Genomic DNA, 27,160 nt, shown 5'->3' on the forward strand with positions numbered 1-27,160 from the left:
CCAATCTCCCTCATTATTGGCCGGTTGTCTGGGCTTGCAAGAACTCTAATTCAGCAAATGGAAAAGAATATTTGTAGCTCAGGGTTGAACTGTGGGCTCCTCTGAGCTTGGTTCTATTCATGCAGACGTTTCATGATCTAAAGTTGGTAACATCATGAGTGCTAGAAGAGAGTGTTATTTGTTGAGAGGAGGAGCAGGAAGAGGAGGAGGAGGAGGAGGAAAAGGAGAGCCATTGGTGCTCTCTGAGTGCGGTTCTTTTCTTGCACACATTTCATGATCCAACTGGGGAACTTCATCAGTGTTATAAGGGAGTGGGTTTACAGAGTGAAGGAGAGGAATGGGAGGAGGAAGGAGGGAGGAGGGAGGAAAAAGAAGGGGGGAGGGTGATGGGAGAATGAGGAGGACTGTGGGATCCTTGGTGCTTTTGGAGCTTGGTTGTTTTCTTGCAGATGTTTCATGACTCAAATTAGGGAACATCATCAGTAGTAGAAGGGAGTGACGTTTGCTCTCTTTTTAAACACAGTAGCTTGCCCTGAGTAAGCAGGGAGCAAACATGACATTCACCAGTACTGGTGATGTAGTTCAGTCATGAAATGTCTGCTAATAAAGAGCCAAGTTGAGAGAGGATCAAGGGTCCCATCTTCTTCTTCCTAGCATATTTCCACAGGTGCAGAGTCCACTTGTCGGGTCATTGAACGCCACTTTGTGTGGACAACTGCATCTCCAGGGCGCAGGCCCATGTCTTGCACATCTTTGTTGATGGCGTCTTGCCATCTCTGTTTTGGACACCCACAAGGTTGCCGGCCATTGACTTCTAGTTGGTAGACAGTCTTGGCCACGTTGGAAGGTGCTGCTCTCTGGACGTGTCCATCCCATCGGAGTCGGCCTTCTCTCATCTTCTCTGTAATTGGTGCCACACCAAAATGTTGTCCAATAGTGTCATATGTGATGTGGTCAAGAAGCGAGATGCCTGATATCCAACGGAGCCTTCACATTTCCATGGCATGCAGATAGCTTTCGCTCCCTGTTCTTGCTGCCCAGCATTCAGTGCCATACAATGCAACAGGGCAGATGGTTGTCTTGTAAATCTTGGATTTAAGATCGGTTGCCATTCATCTGTCCAATAACACACATTCTCACCAACACATCCAGGCTGCATTAACCTTTGCTCGCACCCTTGATGTCCCCTTGGCCTTGGAGGTGGGATCCCAGATGCTGAAAAATTTCCACCTTCTTTAGGTTTTCTCCATTGATTTGAAATGTTCCAGTGGTGGTGACAGTCCCTAAGTGCATCTCTAAGTCTTGGTGTTGAGGCGAAGTCCAAAATTGTTGAGTCGATCATTCCATGGTCGTTCCATGATCCTTCCACCAAGAACCCAATAGTTCAGGAACTTCTCAGGAACCACATTTGTCTACTTTTGGGATAAATGATCTCCACCGAGGCAGCCCTGCTTCTGCAACCTCTCCACGATAGACCTCCGGGCCCACCACGTCACAAACAAGCTGCTTACCTGGAAAGGACAAAGGTATTCCAATATTGTGTTGACTATTTCCTGTTCGTCCATCAACTCCAATATATCTTTTACACACCTGAGTGGCATCTTTGGTGTCTTGATCTCCCACACATTCCTAAAATGTTCATCAGAGAGTTCTGAGAAAAAGAGACAGACTGAGATTAATGGGCAATTTGACAGGACAAGCCTTCTAAAAGCAAAGAGGGAAAAGTGTGCATGGGGGGTGAACAGGCTGAGCCTGAAGAGGGGTCAAGAGTGTCATAAGTCTCGAGTCCCTGATTTTTATGTTCCTAGACAACCGTCCTGAGGAGGAACTTTGAACTTCATATATGGAATTGGAATTTCTTTATTGCTTTGAAATTTCACAATGTGATAAACTTATAATTCAGATGTAGCCTTTAAAAAAGGCAAAGAGGGAGGGGTCTTTCCTCACCTCTCAGGGCGAGATGTTCCCTAATACAGTGGCAGCGGTAGAGAAGACCCTCTTCCTAGATCCCGCCAGTTGAAATTCGTGGACTGATGGGGTCTGCACCATAACATCCCTGCCTGTAGAAGGACGGTTGCAGGATTTGGGTTTGGCTAGTTTAGATGAAAGAAGGAAGGGTGTGTGTGTGACACTAGAGCAGCCTTCCAGTATTTGAGGGGCTGCCACAAAGAGGAGGGGGTCAACTTATTTTCCAAAGCAGCAGAAGGCAGGAAGAGGAACAATGGATGGAAGCTACTCAAGGAGAGAAGCAACCTGGAATGAAGGAGAAACTTCCTAACAGTGAGGACAATCAACCAGTGTAACGGCTTGCCACCAGAAGTTGTGGGTGCTTCATCACTGGAGGCTTTTAAGAAGGGACTGGATAGCCACTTGTCTGGGATTGTACAGCATCTCCTGCTTGAGCAGGAGGTTGGACTAGAAGACCTTCAAGGACCCTTCCAGCTGTGTTCTGGTAGATTGATTGATTGGTAGTGTGGGATGGGCTGATGTGATAGGGCAAGGCTGGTTCCATATGTAGCCCAGCCCTGCAGTATATATACCTGGATATGAAGGCAGGAGTGGCTTTGCCCCCCTGAGGCCTTTCCCTCTTGGGCCTCCTTCGTAAGGGAGGGGGCTCTTTCAGGCCAGGCTTCCTCTCTGCGTCTTGGTGGTCTTGGAGGCATCCTTGGTGGTCTTGGAGGCATCTTGGTGGTCTTGGAGGCATCCTGAAGGTGTTTTCTGGCCCAAATTGGTCAGCACCAGCACTGGAGGCTGAATCTTCTTTTCCTCCAAGGTAACTGGGGAAGACGTCACAATCAGAGGAAAGACCTGTGTGGTTCCCTGAGTAGCTGAGGAAGTAGATGGCTGGGAGTCAGAGAAGAGGACTTGCTGGTTCGCCCACCGACGCCGGTCATTGTTGTTGCTCTGTGGACGGGACTTCTTGCTGTCCTTTTTCTTCAGGAAGGGTAGCTTTTTTAGTTTACGATCCATCCTTTCGTTATGCTCCACTTTTATGTCCTCCACTCCACTTTTCTGTGCTTGCTTTTATCTCTTTACGTTGCTTCCTTTGCTCTGCTTTTATCTCGTTTGCTCTGCTTTGCTCTGCTCTGCTTTTATCTCCACCACTCCGTTTTGCTCTGCTTTTATCACCTCCACTCCACTCCGCTCCACTTAGCTTTGCTCTGCTTTTATGTCCTCCACACCACTTTGTTCTGCTCCGCTTTTATCCCCTTTACACTGCTTTATTTGCTCCGCTTTTTTCTCCTCCACTCCACTCCGCTTGGCTCTGCTTTTCTTTTATCTCCACCACTCAGTTTCGCTTTTATTCTCCTCCATTCCGCTCCACTTTTATGTCCTTCACACCCCTTTGCTCTGCTCTGCTTTTACCTCCTTTACGCCACTTAGCTTTGCTCCCCTTTTATCTCCTCCACTCTGCTTTGCTTTGTTTTTATCTCCTTTTCTCTGCTTCGCTCTGCTTCGCTCTGCTTCGCTCTGCTTCACTTTTATTACCTCCACTCAGCTTTGCTTTGCTCCTCTTTTATCTCATCCACTCCACTTAGCTCTGCTTCGCTTTTATCTCCTCTGTTTCGCTCTGCTCCACTTTAATTTCCTTTATGCTGCTTCCTTTGCTCCAATTTTTTCTTCTCCATTCTGTTTTGCTCAGCTTTGCTTTTATTTCCACCACTCAGCTTCACTTTTATTCTCCTCCACTCCACTTTGCTTTTCTCCGCTTTTATGTCCTCCACACCACTTTGCTCTGCTCCTTTTTTATCTCCTTTACGCTACTTCCTTTGCTCTACTTTTTTCTCCTCCACTGTGCTTCTCTTCGCTGTGCTTCGTTTTCAGCTCCTCCACTCCATTTCACTCCGCTTTGCTTTTATCACCTCCACTCCGCTTTGCTCTGCTCCACTTTTATCTCCTCCACTCACTTCCTCTCCACTTTTTTCTCCTCCAATCAGCTTCGCTCTGCTCAGTTTTTTTCTCCTTCACTTTGCTTTGTTCTGCTCCAATAATATTTCCTCCACTCACCTCTGCACCGCTTTTATTTCCTCCACTCCGTTTCACTCTGCTCTGCTTTTATCTCCTTTATTCCTCTTCACTTTTCTCCACTTTTATCTCCTCCACTCTACTTTGTTTTTATCTCCTTTACTGTGCTTTGCTCTGCTTCACTTTTATCACCTCCACTCAGCTTTGCTTTGCTCTGTTTTTATCTCGTCTACTCCACTTAGCTCTGCTTCGCTTTTATTTCCTTTACTCTGCTTCGCTTTGCTCAGCTTTTATCTCTACCAGTCAGCTCTGCTCCACTTTTATCTCCTCCAATCAGCTTTGCTCTACTCAGTTTTATGCTGCTTCGTTTGCTCCACTTTTACTCCTCCACTCAGCTTTGCTCTGCTCCCCTTTTATCACCTCCACCCTGATTTGTTCTGCTCCAGTTATATCTCCTCCACTCACCTCTGCTCCACTTTTTTCTCCTCCACTCTGCTTCGCTCTGCTTTGGTTTTATCTCCTCCACTCCACTTTGCTCATTTTGCTTTTATCACATCCAATCTGGTTTGTTCTGCTCTGATTTTATATCCTCCACTCCGCTTCGCTCCACTTTTATCTGCTATGCTCTGCTTCGCTTTTCTCTGATTTTATCTCCTGTACTCAGCTCTGCCACTTTTATCTCCTCCATTCTGCTTTGCTCAGCTCTGCTTTTATCTACACCACTCTGTTTCACTCTGCTCTGCTTTTATCTCCTTTATTCCTCTTCACTTTTCTCCACTTTTATCTCTTGCTTTGCTTTTATCTCCTCCACTCCGCTTCGTTCTGCTTTGCTTGTGTCTCTTCCACTCACCACTGCTCTACTCTTATATCCTCCACTCAGCTCTGATGTGTTCTGCTGTTATCTCCTCCACTCCGCTTCGCTTTACTCTACTTTTATCTCCTTTGCTCGGTTCTACTTGTGGCTCCTCTACTCCGCTTTGCTCTTTCTGCTTTTATATCATCCACTCCACTTTTTTCTGCTCTTTGCTCCTCCACTCCATCGTGCTGCACTCCGCTCCGCTCAACACAAATCAAATCAACTATCCTCCACCTCCTCAACTCTTCACAGCTCCCCTCTCATCCCTTTTGCCTTTATATCTCTGTCCCAGGGCTGTGATATTGCAGCATTATGATCTCACAGGGGATAGCTGATGTCATGACCCAAAGGGCCTCTTACTTCCCAAGTTAATAGGGATGGGATATGGAGGGTCCCCTTGATAAACCCCTTGATAACATTTGAGATATCATGGGGAGGAAAGCTAGGGATCACCTATGGAATGACCAGTGTGATGGTGTCCCTCAACCTGCTAGATCTCAAAAGAACCTAACCAAGATTAAGGCTAATCAACTTTATTCTTTGATTGGCTTAGTCTGCCACTGAGCTTTGGTTTTTAATGTATTTTTTATTATGAGATATCACTTATCTGAAATGGGATAGATTCTCCTGCGCTTGACCAGGGGGCTGGACTAGAAGACCTCCAAGGTCCCCTCCAGTCAATTGGAGGGCTGATTTACTGCCAGCTGATCAGCTTCCTAGGAGCCAAGGGCTTGGCAGCGCAAGGAAACAACAGCCATCAACACACTAATCAACCAATAGGAAGGCACCCCATAAATATGAAGCCTAGAATAGCTCATATTCCAGGAGAGAGACGTTCCCTGAAGATGGGCTCCAGCAGTAGTGGGTTTCACTGACCTTCACTGCCGGTTTAGAACTCGCGGGCAGTGCTTCTGTGCATCCGTGATGATGTCCAGATGGGTGGGCGGAGCCTCCTGCCACCACTGCTACTGGTTCGGCCAAACCGGGATGAACTGGTAGAAACCCAACACTGGGCTGCAGCAGGGGTCCAAAAGCTGAGAAGACTGACCCAGATCGGACCTTGCAATATTATCCTGGGACTCCCAAAGGTGTTTTTTCATGAGGCAACTGGACTTTCTGGTTTTTCTTGGAAGACATTTCACTTCTTATCCAAGAAGCTTCTTCAGCTCTCTTGGATGAGAAATGTTTTCAAAGAAAAACTGAGAAGGTCCAGTTGCCTCTTGAAAAGGCACCTTTGAGACAACCATGACCTGGATGACAGAGAATTTCCATAGACATTATCCTGGGATACATATATTTGCCTTCATTTAATCAACATTAATCTTTCATTTCCTTTTCTTTGTCTTTCATTAGCATCGGCAGATAAAAAATTAGGGAGAAATGGAAGGCACGCTTCATATTATATGCCCTAAACTGGCCTGATATAGGAATTGTCTTAGGAGGTACCCCAACATTCCTCTTCCGAGCAGTTTTTCTGAAATATAATTTGGTTTCCAAGTGGTCTCTTTTTCAGCAGATGGCAGCACCAATCTGCCTTTTTCTGCTCTTCTACAATCCTAGCATGGCTTCAAGTCTTCAAAGGCTAATAGACCAACAACCAGAAAATAGGGGAAGAGGTAGATTAAAATAAATAAATAAATAAATAAATAAATAAATAATAAATAAATAAATAAATAAATAAATAAATAAATAAATAAATAAATAAATAAATAAATAAATCCTGGAAGGAGGCAAAGAAAAACTGATCATGCTGAGAAACTGACCGGAACATGTTCAGAAAGTCCAAACAAGATATGCCATATATATTGGGAGATTCCAAAATTGCAAAATCAAATTCTGATTTTTTACAGAACTTGTCTGAGGGAAGACTCTTGAGATGCCACTGTCTGCTGGAAGAATTTGAAAAGACTTGGCAGAAATTGGAAAACAAAAAGAAAGGAAACCCAGGCCGGCATGCAGTAAGGTAGTCCTTGACTTTCAACAGTTCATTTAGTGACAGTTCAAAGTTACAATGGCACGGAAAATGTGACTTAGGACCGTTTTCCATAGCATTTCACGGGCTTACACGATCAAGATTTAGATGCTTGGCCACTGATTTACATTTACGATGATGTCCCGGAGTCCTGCGATCAACTTTTGTGACGTCCTGAAAATCCAAGTTAATGGGGAAGCTGGATTCGCTTAACAACAGTGTGACTAATTTAACAACTGCAGTGATTTAGTGGCCGGAATGGTCGTAAAATGAGGCAAAACTCACTGAACTAATGTCTCACTTAGCCACAGAAATGTTGGGCTCCATTGTGGTCGTAAGTTGAGGACTACCTGTGTTAAGTATCAGGCAGTTGTCAACTTACAACCATTCATTTAGTGACGCTTTGAAATTAAAACAGTATAAACAGTGGCTTATGACCATTTTTCATCCTTATGACCGTTGAAATATTCCCACAGTCAGATGATCAAAACTCAAGATGCTTGGCAACTGTCATGTACTTATGACGGTTGCAGTGTCCCAGGGTCACGTGATCCCCTTTTGCGATTGTCTGACCAGCAAAGCCAATGGGGAAGTCAGATTCACTTAACAACCTTGTTACTGATTTAACAACTGCAGTGATTCACTTAACAACGGTGGCAAGAATGGTTCATAAATGGTACAAAACTCACTTAAAAATGTCTCATTTAGCAACAGAAATTTTGGGCTCAATTGTGGTCGTAGGTCGAGGACCAGCTTAGCTTGTTGGAAATCAATCATGCTGCAGTGGTCATGAGTGTGAAAAAGGGGTATAAATCACTTTCTTCAGTGCTATTGTAGCTTCGAATGAACACTAAATGAACAGACACTAAATGGACACTAAATAAGTTGAGAACTACCTGTACTGATATTTCTATGCATTTTTGGTCCGCCTTTCTCCACTTTTGGGCACCTACCAAAATTAGATGCCGTTCTTTTCTAAAGAAAAGAAGAATTAGGGGCGACATGATAGCAGTTTCCCAGTAATTGAGGGGCTGTCCCAAAGAAGAGGGGGTCAAATTATTCTCCAAAGCCCAAGAAGGCAGGGAAGAAAAAATGGTTGGAAACTAACCAAAGAGAGAAGCAACCTGGAATTGAGGAAAACTTCTTAACAAAGAGGACATTTAACCAGTGGAACAGCTTGCCACCAGAAGTTGTGAGTGCTTCATCACTGGAGGCTTTTAAGAAGAGAAATTTATCTGAAATCGTATAGGTTCTCCTGCTTGAGCAGGGGCTGGACTAGAAGACCTCCAAGGTCCCTTCCAGCTCTATTCTAATCTTAAAAACAATTTCCCCTAGGAGAAATAACATGAATATATGATTGTTTACACTGTCTGTATTTTTGAACAATTCTCTTCCATTCAAAGGTCATTAAATCAATCACGGAGCCAGGGTGACCTGGTTTATGACCAGCACCTCTGAAAGTTGAAAGGACGGCCTGTAAGAGATATTAGGAGGGGACCAGTGCGCAGTCCCCTTCACGCTTAACAAACATCACATGCTTTTGAAATGCAATCAGGGCCCATGGGAAGATGCGTTTGGGATCCAGAGGTTCTTCCTGAAGGCTTTTATTTAATGCTCCATCTATATGAATAATAATGAGCATCTTTTTGGAGGACATTAGATCTCCCTCCCAGGGGAGTGTTCAGCTCTCTGCATCTGCCCTACTCTAGGCCTTCCTATTTCTGCTGGAAGACGACCAAGCATGGAGATGTTCCAGACATCATTGATGGCTGATGGTTGCTATCACCCTTCTCCATTGGCACCTGTGGCTCTGTGACCTTCTCGTGGAACCTTCTCCTCTCTCTGAAATTAAATTCTCCTGTCTTTCTCCAGGGCTTGTTTCCATGCTCTCCCTGCCAGGTCCTGTTTCCATGATGTTCCTTCGTGGTCCTTCACAATGTAAGAATTCTCTTCACGCTTCCTCACTTTCCCTGAAGACCAGCTGGTCCATTGGTTGTCCCCTCCCCTCTTTGGAAGAGCTTGAGAGCACCCGCTGCCTTAAAAAAGCTCAAACATCCTCAAATATCCATCTCATCCTGGGGGCCCTTTTTTTTGAACTATTACCATCTGGCAGACAGTACACAACAATAAAAACAAGGACAAATAGGATGAAAAGCAGCTTCTATCCCAGAGCAGTAACAATACTGAATTCTACTGTAGAGTGCAATATTAATGCAATAACAGGGGTTTTCAATTCAATTGCATTCAATGAGAAGGAGGTGCATTTTTGTTTTATTTTATAGGGTTTTTTAAATGTATAATATACAGTGAAGATGGCACTTAATTTCATTCTGTGAGGTGCCATGACAATATAGTAAACTATGCAACTATTATTATTATTTTTTAAACTTTTTTATTTTTAAAACACATTAAAAGAAAGACAAAACATACAACATTTATATAGATATCACTGTTTATCAGCTATTCGAGACAGTCCTTTCCTATTATTTACACATATTTTAGTTCTATCTTACTCTACTTTTATTTATCTACCGTTCCTATTTTCTAACCATTCATACCATCTGCCCCAGACCTTATAATATTCTGTGTCTTCTTTTTCTTTAATTTCTTTTGTAAGTTTGTCCATCTCTGCACATTCTAATATTTTTTTAATTAGTTCGTCCTCTGTTGGATTTTCATTCTTCCAATTTTGGGCATAGACTATATGTGCTGCTGTTAATATATGGCAGTGGTTCTCAACCTTTATAGTGCTGCGACCCCTTTAATACAATTCTCCATGATGTGGCGACCCCAACCGTAAAATTATTTTTGTTCGTAGGCCTAAGTATTTCCTAAGATTTCATTGCGGTGATAGGCAGCGATCTCAGTGCGCCTCAGCAGCTGCAGAAGGGGAAAAAAGCAGCAAACTGTTTTTTTGAATTTATCACGCCTGAAGCTGTATTGGCTAATGATCTGAACTGCTTGCGATTGCCTTGAGGACGGAGACATTAAAGCGGAGACTCCTCCCCTATTAAGTTTATCGCGCCTGAAGCCAGATTAGGCTAGTGATTGCAGCTGGCTTGAGAGGAAAACATCAGAGCAAAGATTTCTCTCTTTTTTAATTCATTGCGCCTGAAGCCGAATTCGGCTAGCGATTTGAAGAGCCTGCAGCTGACTTGTGGAGTTAACCATTGGAGTGCGATTCTTCGACTCGCAAGTATACTTCCCATATTTCTGATGGTCTTAGGCGACCCCTGGCAAATTGTCATTCGACCCCCAATGGGGTCGCAACCCACAGGTTGAGAACCGCTGATATAGATGATCATATTGGGATTTATAGTGAAAAAATAAAAATGGAGAGAGGGAAAGATGTTTTAAAAAAGAAAGGAAAAAAGGAAAAAAAGAAAAGATTGAGGGGGGAAATTAAAAGAGTGGAAAAAATAGATGATTACACTGGGATTAGCAGTGACAGAATAAAGAGAAGAGGAGGAAATAAAGAAAAATTAGGGAAAATTAAAAGAGTAAAAGTCAGAGAAAGGTGGAAAAGATGCAAGAAAGGGAGAAAGAAGAAGATGAAAGAATGGGGGAAAGGGAGAAAAATAACAAGAGATGAGATCTGGGAAAGACTGAAAGAAAATGGTTAAAAGAAGGAGAAAAATGAATAGTAGAAAAGAAACTAAAATAGCGGTAGAAACTTACTTATTTTCTTTCTGAAATAATGGAAATTAGAAGAAATATATGGATTATTGTAAAAAGGTAGTAAAAAAGGTTGAAATGATTTTTTTTTTTTTACATTTATACCCCGCCCTTCTCTGAAGACTCAGGGCGGCTTACATTGAATGAAGGAAATTAAAAAAAAGAGAAGGAGGATAAGTCAATTAAATGTGGAACATATAATGGGATATATGTTTTCTTTTTCTGTTTGTGTCTGAGAATACATGTAATGAGAGAGAATTAAAGGAAATAAATTCTAAATATATAAAAGAATGGAAAATCCAGCAGATGAAATGTGAAAGATAGCATGGTTCATAAGTGAAACTGATTGAAATTAAAATGTAAAACGGAATAAAATTGAAATGTTAGTAAATGATGTACACTATTGGAAGAAAATAATAAGTATTGAATTGTGAACAAAAAAGTTAAGAAAATAAGAGGTGGAAAGTTGCATTAATTGATTGTATGATACAAATGGAACAAGATGAAGACAATGTTAATAACTAAAATATAGAAGGGGAGGTTTGAGAAATATGCATAATAAATGAGAAAAATCAGGGTTGTCTGGACACCAGAAATATTGAAAATAAATACAGCAATGGAGAGAGCTAAGAAGAAGGAGATAGATGGAAGGGGAGAAGGAGGGAGAGAGAAAGAAGAAAGGAAAGAGGAGAAGAGGAAAGGTAGGGGAAATAAGAATAGGAGAGAAGGCTAGATAGGGAGGAAGTAGGGTGGAGAGGAGAAAGGAAGGGGAAGGAGAGAAGGAGTAGGAGAGAAGAAAGTAGGTAGGTAGGAAGAAAGAAGGGAGGAAAGAAGCAAGAGAAGAAAGGACTGCTGTGAAAAGGAAAAGATGAAATGGAAGAAAGACAACCCTGAATATATTTGAATATATTAAGATAAAAATTGAAATAGTTAAAAAAAAAAGAATGAAAGGGCATGAATACAAATAAAAATGGAGAAATTAGAACTTGAGGGCAAAAGAAGATGTCACTTAATAAAATGAGCAAGGAAATATTAGGAAATGAATAAAAACTATGAAAAAAGAATATTTCGGTAAAAAATGCAACTAAGTAAAATATATTTGAATATATTGAATTGTATAAGCTATGATATGGCCAATACTCTGTTCATAAATTATGTATGTGTGTAGGGGGGGGGGAACTAAAAAATAAATAAAAACTTGTTCTAAAAAATATAGATAGTTAAAGGACGAGATCCAATGATAACTGGCCTAGTCTTTAAATTGGGTGATTAAAAACAATAGATTAATGCTGTGTTAGTAAAAATCATATACAAGATGAGATGTTGCACACAAGAAGGGAACATAAAAAAAAATGTAAAATTAAAAAAAAAAAGTTTTGGAATTTTAATCTGGCCAGAACTCCAGTTGGCTGCCGAAAGCCATAACTGAGCAATAGTTTGGCATTCTGTAGCAGGTGTCCTAAAGGAACAGAGATTTGCATTTGATATACCAATCTCTGCTGAGGACTGAGAGAATTATAATCAGTGTTTACTTGCTTCCATGGAACCTGCAGAAAAACTGTCTTTAAGCAGTGACTTAGTAAACCCTAGAACTCCTCCCCCTTGGCCACTAGTCTCAGAAAAGGAGATACAATCCATCCTTAAAAGCGTAAAGAGCAATAAAATAAAAATTAAAAAAAGCAATAAAATAAAAAAGCCCCAGGTGAGGATTTTTTACCAGCAGAATTATTTCAGAACTTTCCCAATTGGTGGGGTCCAGTATTGACAGGTCTTTTTATACATATAAATAACACCTGCCATATACCAGTTGAGTGGAAAATGACAATAGTTGTCCCCATATATATAAAAAAGAAATAAAAAGGATCCTAATAATTATAGGCCCATCAGTCTGATTGAGATAGCAGCAAAAATATATGCTAGTTTCCTTTTAAATAGAATTGAAATCTGGGTAGAAGAAAATTATATCCTTGCAGAAGAACAAGCAGGTTTTAGACAAAGCAGATCCACTATTGATAACTGCTTTGTCTTGAACCATCTAATTGCCAAATGTGCCTATAAGAGGAGACCCCTGTTTACTGCTTTTATAGACCTCACGGCAGCATTTGATATGGTAAACAGAGAAGTACTATAAACTGACATCTCTTAAAATAGAACCTAGATTGCTGGCTTTGATTAAAGCCCTTTACACAAATACCTGTTCAATGGTGTGGTATGGGGTTACTGGGGCTCTGACTAACAGTATTCACACAAAGGGGTAAAGGGTGTATCCTGGCCCCATTATTATTTAGTTTATATATCAATGACATGTCAGGGTTAATGAAGGATCCCATGGTATACATGCAAATGATCCTAAATACATACTCTAACAGCTTACTTTATGCTGATCATATGATTTTATTATCGTATTCACAAGTAGGATTACATAGGCTATTAAGAGGATTCAACTCTTATTGCCAGGATAACTCCCTAACATTAGTAAATGTAAATAAAATATCATGGTTTTGGAAACATCATCAGAGACATAGATAGCAATTAGACAATTTTATTTATTTATTTATTTATTTTGTCACAACAATATATATAAGCATCATGCAAAAAGATTATATAGTATATAAACATATATATGAGGAAATATAAGGAGGTATAAGTATATATATATATACTTATATATATGAAGAAAAGTATATATATATAGTTATATATATATGAAGAAAAAAGAAAAACAATAGGACAGGAACAGTAGGCACGTTTGTGCTCTTATGCATGCTCCTTATGGTCCTCTTAGGAATGGGGTGAGGTCAATAGTAGAAAGTTTTTGGTTAAAGCTTTTGGGATTATGAGAAGAGACCACAGAGTCAGGTAAAGTGTTCCAACCACTGATGATTCTGTTACAGAAGTCATATTTTCTGCAATCTAGATTAAAGCAGTTAACATTAAGTTTAAATCTATTGGTTGCTCTTGTATTATTGCAATTAAAGCTGAAGTAGTCTTTAACAGGAAGGATATTACAATAGATGATTCTATATGTTAAACTTAGGTCTTGTCGAAGGCGACGGAATTCTAAGTTTTCTAAGTCTAGGATTTCAAGTCTGGTGGGATAAGGTATTTTGTTGTTTTCAGAGGAGTGAAGAACTGTTCTTGTAAAATATTTCTGGACACGTTCAATTGTATTGATGAATTGAACCAATTGAACAGATTAACACCTTTGTATATTTAGGTGTAACTTTTTCCAGGACTGGATCTGGAGCTTGCCATCATCAACAAAGTACACTTAGAGAAAAAGCTCATTTGAATTTACTGCTTAAAGTAAAAAATCATAGCTACCCAGGGTCCCTAGCCCCATTAATTAAAGTATATAAAGCTAAGGTTATCCCTATGCTCTTGTATGGAGCAGAAGTTTGGGGTCTATAGTCAACCACAGTCCTAGAACAAACACAGTCCCAGCATTTGAGATGTATTATGGGTGTAGATCTAAGAACATCTGCTGCAGCAGTTAGAGCTGAATTGGGAATTCATGCACTGTCCAAAGTTAGAGCATATAACTACTGGCACAAAGTCAATCAAATGGAGACTGATAGACTCCCCAAGTTATGCCTACTAGAGCAAATACAATCACAATCACAAATCTCCTGGATCACCAAACTAACAAATTTTTAAGAAGCTGTGGCTTTCCTGTCTCTTGTGCAACAGGAGAACAATTTAAAAAAAAAGCTGCCCAAAGAATCAAAGATATATCTGGCGGCCGTCTCCAGGAGGGCCTTTTACCAAGTTCGCTTGGTTCACCAGTTGCGCCCCTTCCTTGACCGGGATGCCTTATGCACGATCACTCATGCTCTTGTCACTTCTCGTTTGGATTATTGTAATGCTCTCTACATGGGGCTGCCCTTGAAGTGCACCCAGAGGCTTCAGCTAGTTCAGAATGCAGCTGTGCGGGTAATAGAGGGAGCCTCATGTTGCTCCCAGGTAACACCACTCCTGCGCAGCTTGCACTGGCTTCCTGTGGTCTTTCGGGTGCGCTTTAAGATTTTGGTTACCACCTTTAAAGCGCTCCATGGCTTAGGACCCGGGTACTTACGGACTGCCTGCTGTTACCTTATGCCTCCCACCGACCCGTACACTCACACAGAGAGAGTCTTCTCAGGGTGCCGTCCACCAAACAATGTTGGCTGGCGGCCCCCAGGAGTAGAGCCTTCTCTATGGGAGCTCCTACTCTTTGGAACGAACTTCCCCCTGGTTTACACCAATTGCCTGATCTTCGGACCTTTCGCCGTGAGCTGAAAACACATTTATTTATTCAAGCGGGACTGGCTTAAAAGTTTTATTTCATTTTAATTGGGGTTATTTATGAATTTTAGGGTTTTAAATTGATTGTTTTAAATTTTGGCCACTTATGTAATATGCTTGTTTTTAAGTTTTTGTTTTAATGTGTATATTGTGTGGTTTTATCATTTGGCTGTACACCGCCCTGAGTCCTTCGGGAGAAGGGCGGTATAAAAATCTAATAAAATAAATAAATAAAATAAATAAATAAATAAATAAGATATAGAAACACAAAATGACATAGCTATCCTTAGTAAGCTGGGTAACTTGAAATGGCTGAGCAAATACAGATGTATTTTTCAAGTAGACAGCTATTTGAAATTACAACTGCCAAAACATCTTAGGGAGATATTTACATGAGCAAGATCGAACAGCTCAACACAATGATCAGTTATGAGAGAGTCCATTCTGTACCCTACAATGAACATCTCTGCATTTGTGGAGCAGCAGAGGTAGAAGACCTGACTCGCATCCTATTTGATTGTTGCCTGTATAAGAGGGTGAGAGACAGGTTCCTCTATATACCAAACAAATGACCCATTGGGATCTCCATATCAAAACAACTTACCTTATGTGCGGGCAGAATCTGAAAATAACATTTAACACAGCACAGTACTTAAGCAAAATGCTTCAGCTGAGATCTGCATATGTGGGACTGATGGGATAGATTGCAAGGGGATACTGAAATATAATTTGATCATATTTTATCTATATCTTAAATTATTGTATTCTATTCCAATTTCATTTTAAAACATATTCCAATTTCATTTTAAATTGTATTTATCCAATTCCATTTTAAATTGCTTTTATCAAATTTTAATAATAATTTGTTTCTGAATCTTTGCACTTTTGTATGGCCCATGGGCTAATCAATAAAATAAAGTAAAGTAGTATAAATAATTAATAAAAATATCAGCCAGTTGCATTTCTCAATATTATATGATCTACCAGTAAAGAAAACATTTTCTTGATTGCTTTCTATAATTTTTAGAATAATCTTTCAATATAGCTTTTTTAATTACATAGGGGAAAGGTAGAAAACTTGTAGCTATCATATTGATCAGGCAAAGCTAAATTCCAGGCAGTATGCTGGCAAAGGCTGCTGAGAATTGTAATGAAGTACTCTTAGATGATAGTAGGCTTCCTGCTTTAAATTCTACAGAGCAACGCCATAAGCCTTCCTCACCCTAGTTTATTTCTAACGACCATATTGGGTAGGAATTTTAGCAGTCACAGTCAAAGTGATCAGATGGCTTCAGATAGCTGAAGTTTTCAAAAGATAATATTAGATTAGATGCACTTTATAAAGTGGAATATAACTTCCTTACAGATCTTCCCCTGGCGAATAAATTGTTCATAGCGTTCTGAGAATTAAATGAATGGAGCAGCTTCTTTTGGAGTCCTCAATACAACAAGAAGTAACTGAGAATTCTAAATGGCATTTTTTTGGCTCTGCATAGCTGCTTGTTCAAATCTTATTTATTTATTTATTTATTTATTAAATTTTTATACCGCCCTTCTCCCGAAGGACTCAGGGCGGTTTACAGCCATGATAAAAAATAACAACAGGATACACATAAAACCATAATTTAAAAAACTTATTATACAAATGGCCGAATTAAAACATTTAGAATAAAACCCCAAATTTTAAAATGTTAAAACATTAAAACTAATTAAAATCCTATTTAAAATCCTATGCCAATCCTGCGCAAACAAATCAAATCAAAGGAACATAGCTCAAATGAAATTCATTTTTTATTTGCCAGAATTTGGAAAAAACAAATCATTTGGGGAACATCATTCCATATGATATTTATCATCTACTTTGGAAAAAAAAAGAAACTGATTAAGATTTGAAATAGCGTGCGTTATTAATACCCACCCTACTTGCTTTAGGTCTAGAAAAAACATCCTTGTAGAATTTAAGCAGAGATGATCTACACATTTATGGCAATAGAACCAAAGTTTTCCACTTCTCATAGAGACGAATTGCTCTCTCTCCGCTTGGACACTCCCCTATTACTTCTACAAGACACTGTACATACCACATAGAAGGCTCTTCTCCCTGGGTCATATAGATTTTCTCTCTGCTAGGATGACATCTGGTCAATATGCCAATCTTCTATACATTCAAGAATGATTTTGCTTGAATATAGAGGTTGAATCTATTTCACTAAAAGCATCCAATCTAAGTGTGCTTGTGGTCAGAACTAATGCACCTCCTCATTATTCTGATTAATTCCATTCATAATGAAGCAATTGAGGTATTTTCATTCAATGACCAATACCAGTGTTTTGCCATTGTTTCCTTCTTAGGGCTGAGAGAAAGTGACCAGTACACAGCCATCCAGTTAGCTTTTGCCTAAGTTGTGACTAGAACTCATAGTCTCTTGGTTTCTAGCCTGGTATCTTAATCAATATAGTAAACTGGCTCTCCAATAAATGCTGCCTTCTTAAAAAAATTATCTTATAAAAATTAAATCTTCCAGGACTTCTGCAGTGTATGGAAGAATAGTAATGGAAGAAGGACCATCTGGAATATTTTCACAGAAAGTAAATTCAATCAGACTGGTATTTATGTACAAGAATTTATCTACCAGAAAGTCTCAGGTTTGGAAAAAAAAACTTTATTTAAAAAAAATCTTAAATTAGGAACCATCATTATGCAAGAAAATGTATGACACATTCTACATGAACATTCACATTCCTTGACATTTTAAATAACAAATTGCTTACACTCTCCTTAAACATTATTTGCCTCTGTAAATAATTTTTTTGTGTGTGCATAATTATGAAAATATGCCACAGGTAGTTCTAACAAGTATGGCTTTTCATTTTCTTTAGTTGAAATTTTCAACAGTGACCCAGTTACAGAAAATACTTTGTGCTGCTGCATTTAGTATTCAAGGACAAACTATCAGTTCAGATTGTCCATATTGTCTGTAGGACAATAACAATAAGATGATAAAGCTACTTGGATTCAAAATGTTTAAGTACACAGAATAAGTACGATTAAAGCTAAAGTTATTGAATGTAAGAGAGTTGTTTTTTCTGTCTTTCTCCAAATTATAAAAGTTAATGAATTACTAGAAATGCATAAGACAATCAATTTAGATATAAATGCTGATCTTTCAGTCTTTCCTAATGCAGTTACTGATATATGGATCAGTTTGTTAGAGAATTTTGGATAATTTAGGTTGAAGTGGATTTGTGGAATAGAAAAGTGGATTCTTTTCTTTTATATTTTATATTTTGAATTCTATTCCACTTCAGATGAATTTTTTTCAGTTTATTGCATTATATAATGTATTTTGGGTAATATGGCTATATCTAGAAGCAATGAAATTTATTTATTTTATTTAGTGTATGGCATACAATGTAAGGGAAATCTACCAATGCTAGACACAATGCAATCTTGACAGTCTAGATAGCTAGTTCATTGTGTTTGACACTTTTGCGCCTATCCTTAGTGCATCTCAGTGGGCAAATTAGTTTTATACCAACTTACTAGAAACACTCAGATTGTTGGGCTCCTCTGCCAGCTGTATCTTCCCTTGCCTTGTATTGCATTGCCTCAAATCTGGCCAGGTCCAGTGCCAACTTCCGCTCTTCACATACACAGATGCAGCTAGGTTTTTTCCACCAAAGCACTACCCATTTATCTACTTGCAATACTGCATGCTTTCAAACTGCTGGATGGGCAGGAGCCAGGGAACAAGTGACAGGAGCTGACTCCATCTTGTGAGCCAGGCTTGAAACATTGCAGTGCAGATCATTTCTGGCCAGAATTCCAGCATAATTAAGCCACTGTGCCACTGCTTTCCCAAAGCAATGAATAATTTATTCTGTTTTTTAAAAAATAACATTCATTTTTTTCTAAAATCCTAACTAGATTTCCATAAACTGTGTACTGATTTGCTTTTAGCTACACTTGTCATTCTGATACTATTTTCCAAACTTTTTTTTTGATCCTAGAAAAATAAGTGTCTGCTTTTTATCTCTTTGTCAGAAGGCTTCAGAACTTCTTTCACATAATGTTTGATTTTAATCTCACTGAACTCACTTTACTTTTACAAGGTGATAGATAGTGATACCTTTTTGTTTTTTCCCCTAATAGTTGTCTTCTCTTCTGCAGCATTCCAGAACTGTCTCTACCAAGTCTCTTGTAATGTTCTTCTCTTAAACTTCATTTGAATCATATGAAACCAAAGTGACTATGCTATAGTGATTTAAATGGAACATTTATCAGAATCCTTGGCTATTTTGTAATTAAAGTAAGTATCAGAATTGTACACATTATCCTTCAAATTTCTTTTCCAGAAGGCAAAAAAAAAAAAGAAGAAGCATGTTATCTTATCAAATTGAATGATTTTAAAAATGTAAAAGAAATGTGCATATATCACTAGCTGTTATATAACTCCAGTCCCAAAGCACTGCTGGGAAATCTTTGACTCTCCAGATATTCCTGAACTAGATAACTCAATGATATGAACCCTAGCTGCAGGGAAATCTGCTCTTGCAGTGTTCTAATAAAAGCTTGTTTTTTTTGCAGTTGTCCACCTTGGAACAGACTACCTTGAGAAGTGATTGATTCTCCACTGAAGGTGTTTTTTAAAAAATCATGAAGATGGGCTAATATTTGATTCTATAATAATAATTTTCTGCAGTTAGTACTAATTTGTATTAAGTCATTTCTCTTACAATGTTTTGTTTTGGTGTGTGTGTGTGTGTATACTTCAGTCTGATTAAATTTATTGTAAGATGAATTCCTAGATTCAAGGTAATGAACCTTAATCTACCAGATGAGTCCAGTGCATTTTGACTTTCCAGTCTAAGGTTGAGAGAGTGACTGGGCCCAAATTCACCCACTTGGCTTCTGTCCCTAACATAGAACTAAAACCTCCCCTTTTATAGCTATGTTCATGGTTCAATAGTTTTATCAAGTACTAGCTGGATACCCATGCTTTGCTGCAAAACTATATGATGGGCTTGATAAATTGACACTAAAAGCTTGAAAATTAATGAGTAGTTAAAAAGTGATAGTATTATTAGATTAGAGATGGTAAACTAAGTTATTGTTACAGATGAAGCATTATTGTAAGTGTAACAACAATGAAACAGATAAAGGCATAAGACCTTTATTTATTTATTTATTTGTCAAACACAACAGTATATATAAGTATAAGCATGAAATAACCATATAAATTGGATACAATCAAAGGAAACATTAGGACAGGAACGGTAGGCACGCTGGTGCTCTTATGCACGCCCCTTACAGACCTCTTAGGAATGGGGTAAAGTCAATAGTAGATAGTCTTTGGTTAAAGCTTTGGGGATTTTGGGAAGAGACCACAGAGTCAGGTAGTGCATTCCAGGCATTAACAACTCTGTTAGTGAAGTCATATTTTCTACAATCAAGATTGGAGCGGTTCACATTAAGTTTAAATCTATTGGTTGCTCTTGTATTATTGCAATTAAAGCTGAAGTAGTCTTTAACAGGAAGGATATTACAATAGATGATTCTATATGTTAAACTTAGGTCTTGTCAAAGGCGACGGAATTCTAAGTTTTCTAAGCCTAGGATTTCAAGTCTGGTGGCATAAGGTATTTTGTTGTGATCAGAGGAGTGGAGAATTCTTCTTGTAAAATATTTCTGGACACGCTCAATTGTATTAATGTCCGAAATGAGGTGTGGGTTCCAGACAGGTGAGCTGTATTTGAGAATTGGTCTAGCAAATGTTTTGTATGCTCTGGTAAGTAGTGTAATCTTTCTGGAGAAGAAGCTACGCAAGATTAAGTTTACAACTCTTAAAGCCTTTTTGGCAATGTAGTTGCAGTGGGCTTTGGCACTTAGATAGTTTGATATGAAAACTCCAAAGTCTTTGACAAGGTGAGGGTCATCTACAAGGTAATGTTCATCAAGCTTGTATTTAATGTTCTGATTCTTTTTTCCAATGTGTAACACAAATCATTTGCTGATTAGGATTTGGAGTTGCCAATTTTTTGACCATTCCGACACAAAGTCAAGGTCTTTTTGGAGGGTAGCTGTATTGTTGGTAGTGTTAAATAGTTTAACATCATAATCCCAGTAACAATCCCAGTAGCAACCATGGCTGTTTTGTCTTTGTAGCCAGGTTAATAAATTGCATAGCATAGTCTTTCAATTCGTCCCTCATATGAATTGCTCAGGACCTCCCTGTAAAACAACATTCCTGTTTTGCTGGAATGAGGATGCTGGCTTGAGGATGACCAGGCTGTCAGGTGAACTGACTCTGGAGCATGCCACATAGAACTGGCCATGGGAGAAACAGTCGCTCATCAGATGCACACCAACCACTTTCAAAGTCTGTCCCTGAGCCTTATTGATGGTGATGGCGTAGCAAACCTTAATAGGAAATTACAGATGTTTGAACTCAAAATGGTAGTCTGATGGGATCAGAGGAATTTGAGGTATGAAACTGGTTTCTACCTGATTCATGCCTGTGAAAATCATGGCTTCGATTACGTGTTTGTACAGAGTCTTTACCTGAAACCTGATGCCATTGCACAGTTTCGGAGGGGTTGGATTGCATAGCAGCATGATTGGAGCGCCAACCTTGAGGTAGAGGACATGAGATGGTAATCCTGGTGGGTTGAGAGTGTGCAAGAACTCCACAGGGTAATGTACAGCATCCCCAATCTCCATTACTCCACAGTCCACAGATTCATACTTCCTATGCTCAGTTGACAACTTTTCCAGCAGAAAGTTAGAAAGTGGTTTGCCATTGGATGCTGGTGGGTGAGAAGGCTGTCTAAGGCTTCAGGATAAGACTGAAGCGGAGAGAGGTGGACTTTACAGCTACTGTAGCATATCCCAGGACTCTCATCCTGCCACTTTAGAACATGGCACCAGACACAGGGTAACCGGGGTCTGAGATCAACAACCTTGTCCATGGAGTAATCAATCTAGGTTCATATTTAAAACCAGACAAATACTTATTAGTCCAAGACATTGATCTCATTTGTGACTGATTAATGTAGGGGTTATTAGATGTATACTTTTTTACAGCCTGTCTCTTGACTTGGGGCTGAGTTTGATGATACTTGTGTACTTGTCCCTTACTTGTTTTTTCCTAATCACATCTGTAAATATTTTTCTGCATTTTCTGCCTCTTTTCCCATTTACTGGTGTTACAGTAGAAAGAACAGATTCATTTGAACTGAGGAGGAAAATAGGGGAGGGGGGCAAATCTGCCTCTGCCTACCAGCATCCATCGGTATTCATCTGGCTAGCACCCTATCAGTGGTGTGAGAGAGTTGAGAGGTGTTTGGAAACTCAAACAGTATTTGCTATGTGAGTAAGAAGGAGACAGGATGGAGGCTGGGTGTGGCTTAGTTCAACTGTTCTATAGTCAGGCTGCTTGCTGTTGTGAAAGTAAAACTGAAACTGAAACTGAAAGTCTGCTTGTGTTTTGCATTTGGAACAAATTCTTTTCAGGTGGGGAGGGGGAGTAGAACGCCTTATTATCAGAGCGTGTTAATAATAATATAGGAAATACTAATGCTCTGATGGTCATTTCGAAAAATCCTTTTGAAAGTTTGTAAGCTTTATGGTTCTGCAGATTTCATGATTAATGCGTGACTGGTTTTTGCTTTATATATATATATATATATATATATATATATATATATATATATATATATATATATATATATATATATATATATATATATATATATATATATATATATATATATATATATATATATATATATATATATATATATATATATATGTATATATATATATATATATATACATACATATATATTTTCTGAGGTTTTCATGGTGTTTGTATGTAGGTCTTTGGTTATCGGGGTTTTCTCCCGTGTAAAATTGGAAGTGTCTTGGTGACGTTTCGACGAAGTTTCATTCGTCATCTTCAGGCTTCAGCTTCGTGCTTCTGGGAGCAATGTGTGATTGCAGCTGTTTCTTCCTTTTTAACTGCTAGTGGGGGGTTGAACTGATTGGGTGGGAGCTTGGCTGTGCTCTGATTGGATGGGGGTTTTTTGTGCTCTGATTGGCTGGGGGTGTGTCCTGTTTGGGTGGGGGCTTGGTTGTGCTCAGATTAGTCTGTGTTGCAGGGGGATTTGAGCTGGTGAGCTGCATTGCTGTTGTTTGGCTTCGTGTTTGTGGTCGTGCTACATCTTCATAGTGGGTGTCTGTCTGCTGTATGTATGGATTGGAGGGGTTTGAAATGGCTAATGTTGCAGCTACGGTCTGGCTTCTGGTCCTTGGTCGTGCTTCATGATTAGTGTGGATTTGGGTCTGCTTTCTGGGTGAATGTGTGGTGGTGACATCCTGTGTGGACCTTGTGAGTGTGGGTCTGGTGTCATTCCTCATGTTAGGGACTCATTTGTCAATAAGGGTGGGTTTCCAAATAGCTAATAGGCGGAAGGTATCATCTCGTTTGTTCATGCTGTGTGGGCGTTTTTCTATCTCGATGGCTTCTCTGATTATTCTGTTGTTAAAGTGTTCAGTTTTGGCGATAGTTCTGGTCTTTTTAAAGTCAATATCATCTCCTGTGGCTTTAAGGTGTTGGACCAGGGAAGAAGTTGGTTCCTCTTTTTTGACTGAGTTCTTGTGTTCTTCAATGTGTGCATTTATTCTTCTGTTGGTTTGTCCAATGTATGTGGTGGGGCAGGAGGTGCATGGGATTTCATATACTCCTTGATTTTCTAACTCAATTTTGTCTTTGGGGTTTCTTAGGATGGTGGATATTTTTTGGTTTGTGCAGAATGCTGTCTTGATGTTGTGTTTGTGGAGGATCTTGCTGATTCTGTCTGTGGTGCCTTTTATATGTGGGAGGAGGGCTGTGCCATTTTCTTGTTCTCTGTCTTGGATTTTAATGGGGGGGGTTTGGATTAGTTTGGTAATCTTATTTCTCTGGAATCCATTGTATGTTAGTACGTTTGTGAGAGTGTGTAGTTCGGTTTTTAGGTGTTCGTCAGCTAAGTATTTTGTTCTAGAGATGAGTGTCTTGGCTACAGAGTTGATCTGTGCTGGGTGGTGGTGTGAGAGTGCGTGCAGATAGCGGTTTGTGTGTGTTTTCTTCTGGTAGATGGTGTGTTCTAGGGAGCCATTGGGTTTCCTGTAGACTAAGACATCTAGGAAGGGAAGTTGGTTGTTAACTTCTGTTTCCATGGTGAACTGTATTTTGGGGTGTAGGCTATTGAAGTGTGTGAGGAAGTTGTCAAGTTTTTCTTTCCCGTGTGGCCAGATTATGAAGGTGTCATCTACGTATCTGAGCCAGAGTTTGGGTTTGTGATCAGATTTTTCTAGTGCTTGGGTTTCAAAGTGTTCCATGTAGAGGTTGGCAATGACAGGTGAGAGGGGTGATCCGATGGGTGCTCCTTCTATTTGTTTGTATTTTTGTCTGTTATAGATGAAGTATGTGTTGGATAGGCAGTGGTTGGTCAGATCTAGGGGGCTTGGGGGGGTTATATTTGTTTTGAATAGCTGTCAAGTCTTCTTTGATTGGTACTTGGGTAAAGAGGGATATGACATCAAAGCTCACGAGTAGGTCACTGGACTGTAAGTTTTGTTTCTTTATGATCTCTATGAACTGGAATGAGAACCCCCCATTAAAATCCAAGACAGAGAACAAGAAAATGGCACAGCCCTCCTCCCATATATAAAAGGCACCACAGACAGAATCAGCAAGATCCTCCACAAACACAACATCAAGACAGCATTCTGCACAAACCAAAAAATATCCACCATCCTAAGAAACCCCAAAAGACAAAATTGAGTTAGAAAATCAAGGAGTATATGAAATCCCATGCACCGCCTGCCCCACCACATACTTTGGACAAACCAACAGAGGAATAAATGCACGCATTGAAGAACACAAGAACTCAGTCAAAAAAGAGGAACCAACTTCTTCCCTGGTCCAACACCTTAAATCCACAGGAGACAATATTGACTTTAAAAAGACCAGAACTATCGCCAAAACTGAACACTTTAACAACAGAATAATCAGAGAAGCCATTGAGATAGAAAAACGCCCACACAGCATGAACAAAAGAGATGATACCTTCCGCCTACCAGCCATTTGGAAACCCGCCCTTATTGACAAACGAGTCCCTAACACGAGGAATGACACCAGACCCACACTCACGAGGTCCACACAGGATGTCACTACCACACATTCACCCAGAAAGCAGACCCAAATCCACACTAATCATGAAGCACGACCAAGGACCAGAAGCCAGACCGCAGCTGCAACATTAGCCATTTCAAACCCCTCCAATCCATACATACAGCAGACAGACACCCACTATGAAGATGTAGCACGACCACAAACACGAAGCCAAACAACAGCAATACAGCTCACCAGCTCAAATCCCCCTGCAACACAGACTAATCTGAGCACAACCAAGCCCCCACCCAAACAGGACACACCCTCATCCAATCAGAGCACAAAAACCCCCCATCCAATCAGAGCACAGCCAAGCTCCCACCCAATCAGTTCAACCCCCCACTAGCAGTTAAAAAGGAAGAAACAGCTGCAATCACACATAGCTCCCAGAAGCACGCAGCTGGAGCCTGAAGATGACGAATGAAACTTGTCGGCGTCACCAAGACACTTCCAATTTTACACGGGAGAAAACCCGAATAACCAAAGACCTACACACACACACACACACACACACACACACACGTGTGTGTGTGTGTGTGTGTATGTTTTCTGAGGTTTTTGCGGTAGGTCTTTGGTTATTTGGGTTTTCTCCCGCGTAAAATTAGAAGTGTCTTGGTGACGTTTCGACGAAGTCTCATTCGTCATCTTCAGGCTTCAGCTTCGTGCTTCTAGGATAAATGTGTGATCGCAGCTGTTTCTTCCGTTGCTTCTTCCCTAAAGGAAGAAACAGCTGCGATCACACATTGCTGTGTGAGAAAACCCAAATAACCAAAGACCTATGTATATATATATATATATATATACCAGACTCTAGAAATATGTGTGTGTGTGTGTGTGTGTGTGTGTGTGTGTGTGTGTGTTTGTATACATACATAAAGACGAACACACAAACACAGGCAAATATATTTTTGCCCTAAAATCTAGCCATAGAGAGTTGAGAGAAATGCTCTTTAATGAGTTCAGGTTATATATGAAAGGAATTATGTTATTTTTGGGTCTTAACTCAATTTTTTATTGTCTTAATTGCAGAATTTAAGTGCTAATGCTGTAAAACCTTTCCAAGTTTATCTATTATACTATTTTTCCTTTTGGTTTATTGATTTAATTTTGTCTTGGATTTACATCGGTATTAAAAGACAATGCAATCTTGGAAAACATAACGTTCACATTTTTTGTATCTATTTTTTGTTTAGCCTGATCCAGCCTAAACTTTTGCAACAGTAAAAAAAAAAGCCTCTGTGTGCAAATCTTTTTATGGAAAAGTGTTGCTGACCTGACTATATCCAGCTATCTTTTCAGCAGATCCTGTTATCCTTGCTTTGGTCAGCATATTTTCAATTATATCTTATTCTGTAGAAATAGCTAAATCTCAGCCTGGTTTTAATTCACAAACACTTGCAAAATATAAAATTTCAAGTCTTGGTTACAAATGCTATTTTAAAAAACTGATTGCTGAATACATACTTTTCTATTTTTAACTCTCTAAGCCTCTTTCTTCTTCATATTTTAGTGAAGGATCATTTGGAAAAAAAAAAGAAGCTTACTCAGACAATATTTGAAACTATACCAATAGCAACAAAAAGTCTAAAAATAAAAGATTACAAAGAAAAGTTTGAAAAATAAAACTGGAGTTGGAATGAACAAACACAAGGGCCAAAACAGTTTTATTCACTACAGAAAACCATTATCTATTAACTATTTATTTTAATTTTTATAAGTAATTCAAGGCAGTGAACATATCCAAAACATCCTCCTCCTCTTTTCCCCACAATAACAACCCTGGTAATGGAGTTATTCAATGATGTTATGTAATTAAAGGATTACTTACACATTAGTGTCACAGAATGCCTGGATTCAAGGCCTGTCTGATCCATGATCTTTTTTTTTTTATTAAATATTCATTTTTAAAAAAAACTTAAAACCACATTTCATGCAATATTGCATTGTTTTGCTTGGGTCATAAACAAAGATGAACTCTGCAGCAATGGCTTCTTAGTAAATATTATTTCATGATAACAAACTGCCAAGGAATCTGTCAATCATATCTGCTATGAAAACAAAATTTATTAGTGCAAAAATGGCATAATTTCTGAGACAATTATGGATTTCTCTGGTATAGTGTCTTTTCTCTGGATTTTGAAGGAGAAAATAGATATTTTGAAGGAGAAAACTACCGAGTTCATTGGGATA

The sequence above is a fragment of the Ahaetulla prasina genome, chromosome 4 (assembly GCF_028640845.1).
Source record: "Ahaetulla prasina isolate Xishuangbanna chromosome 4, ASM2864084v1, whole genome shotgun sequence".
NCBI lineage: Eukaryota > Metazoa > Chordata > Lepidosauria > Squamata > Colubridae > Ahaetulla > Ahaetulla prasina.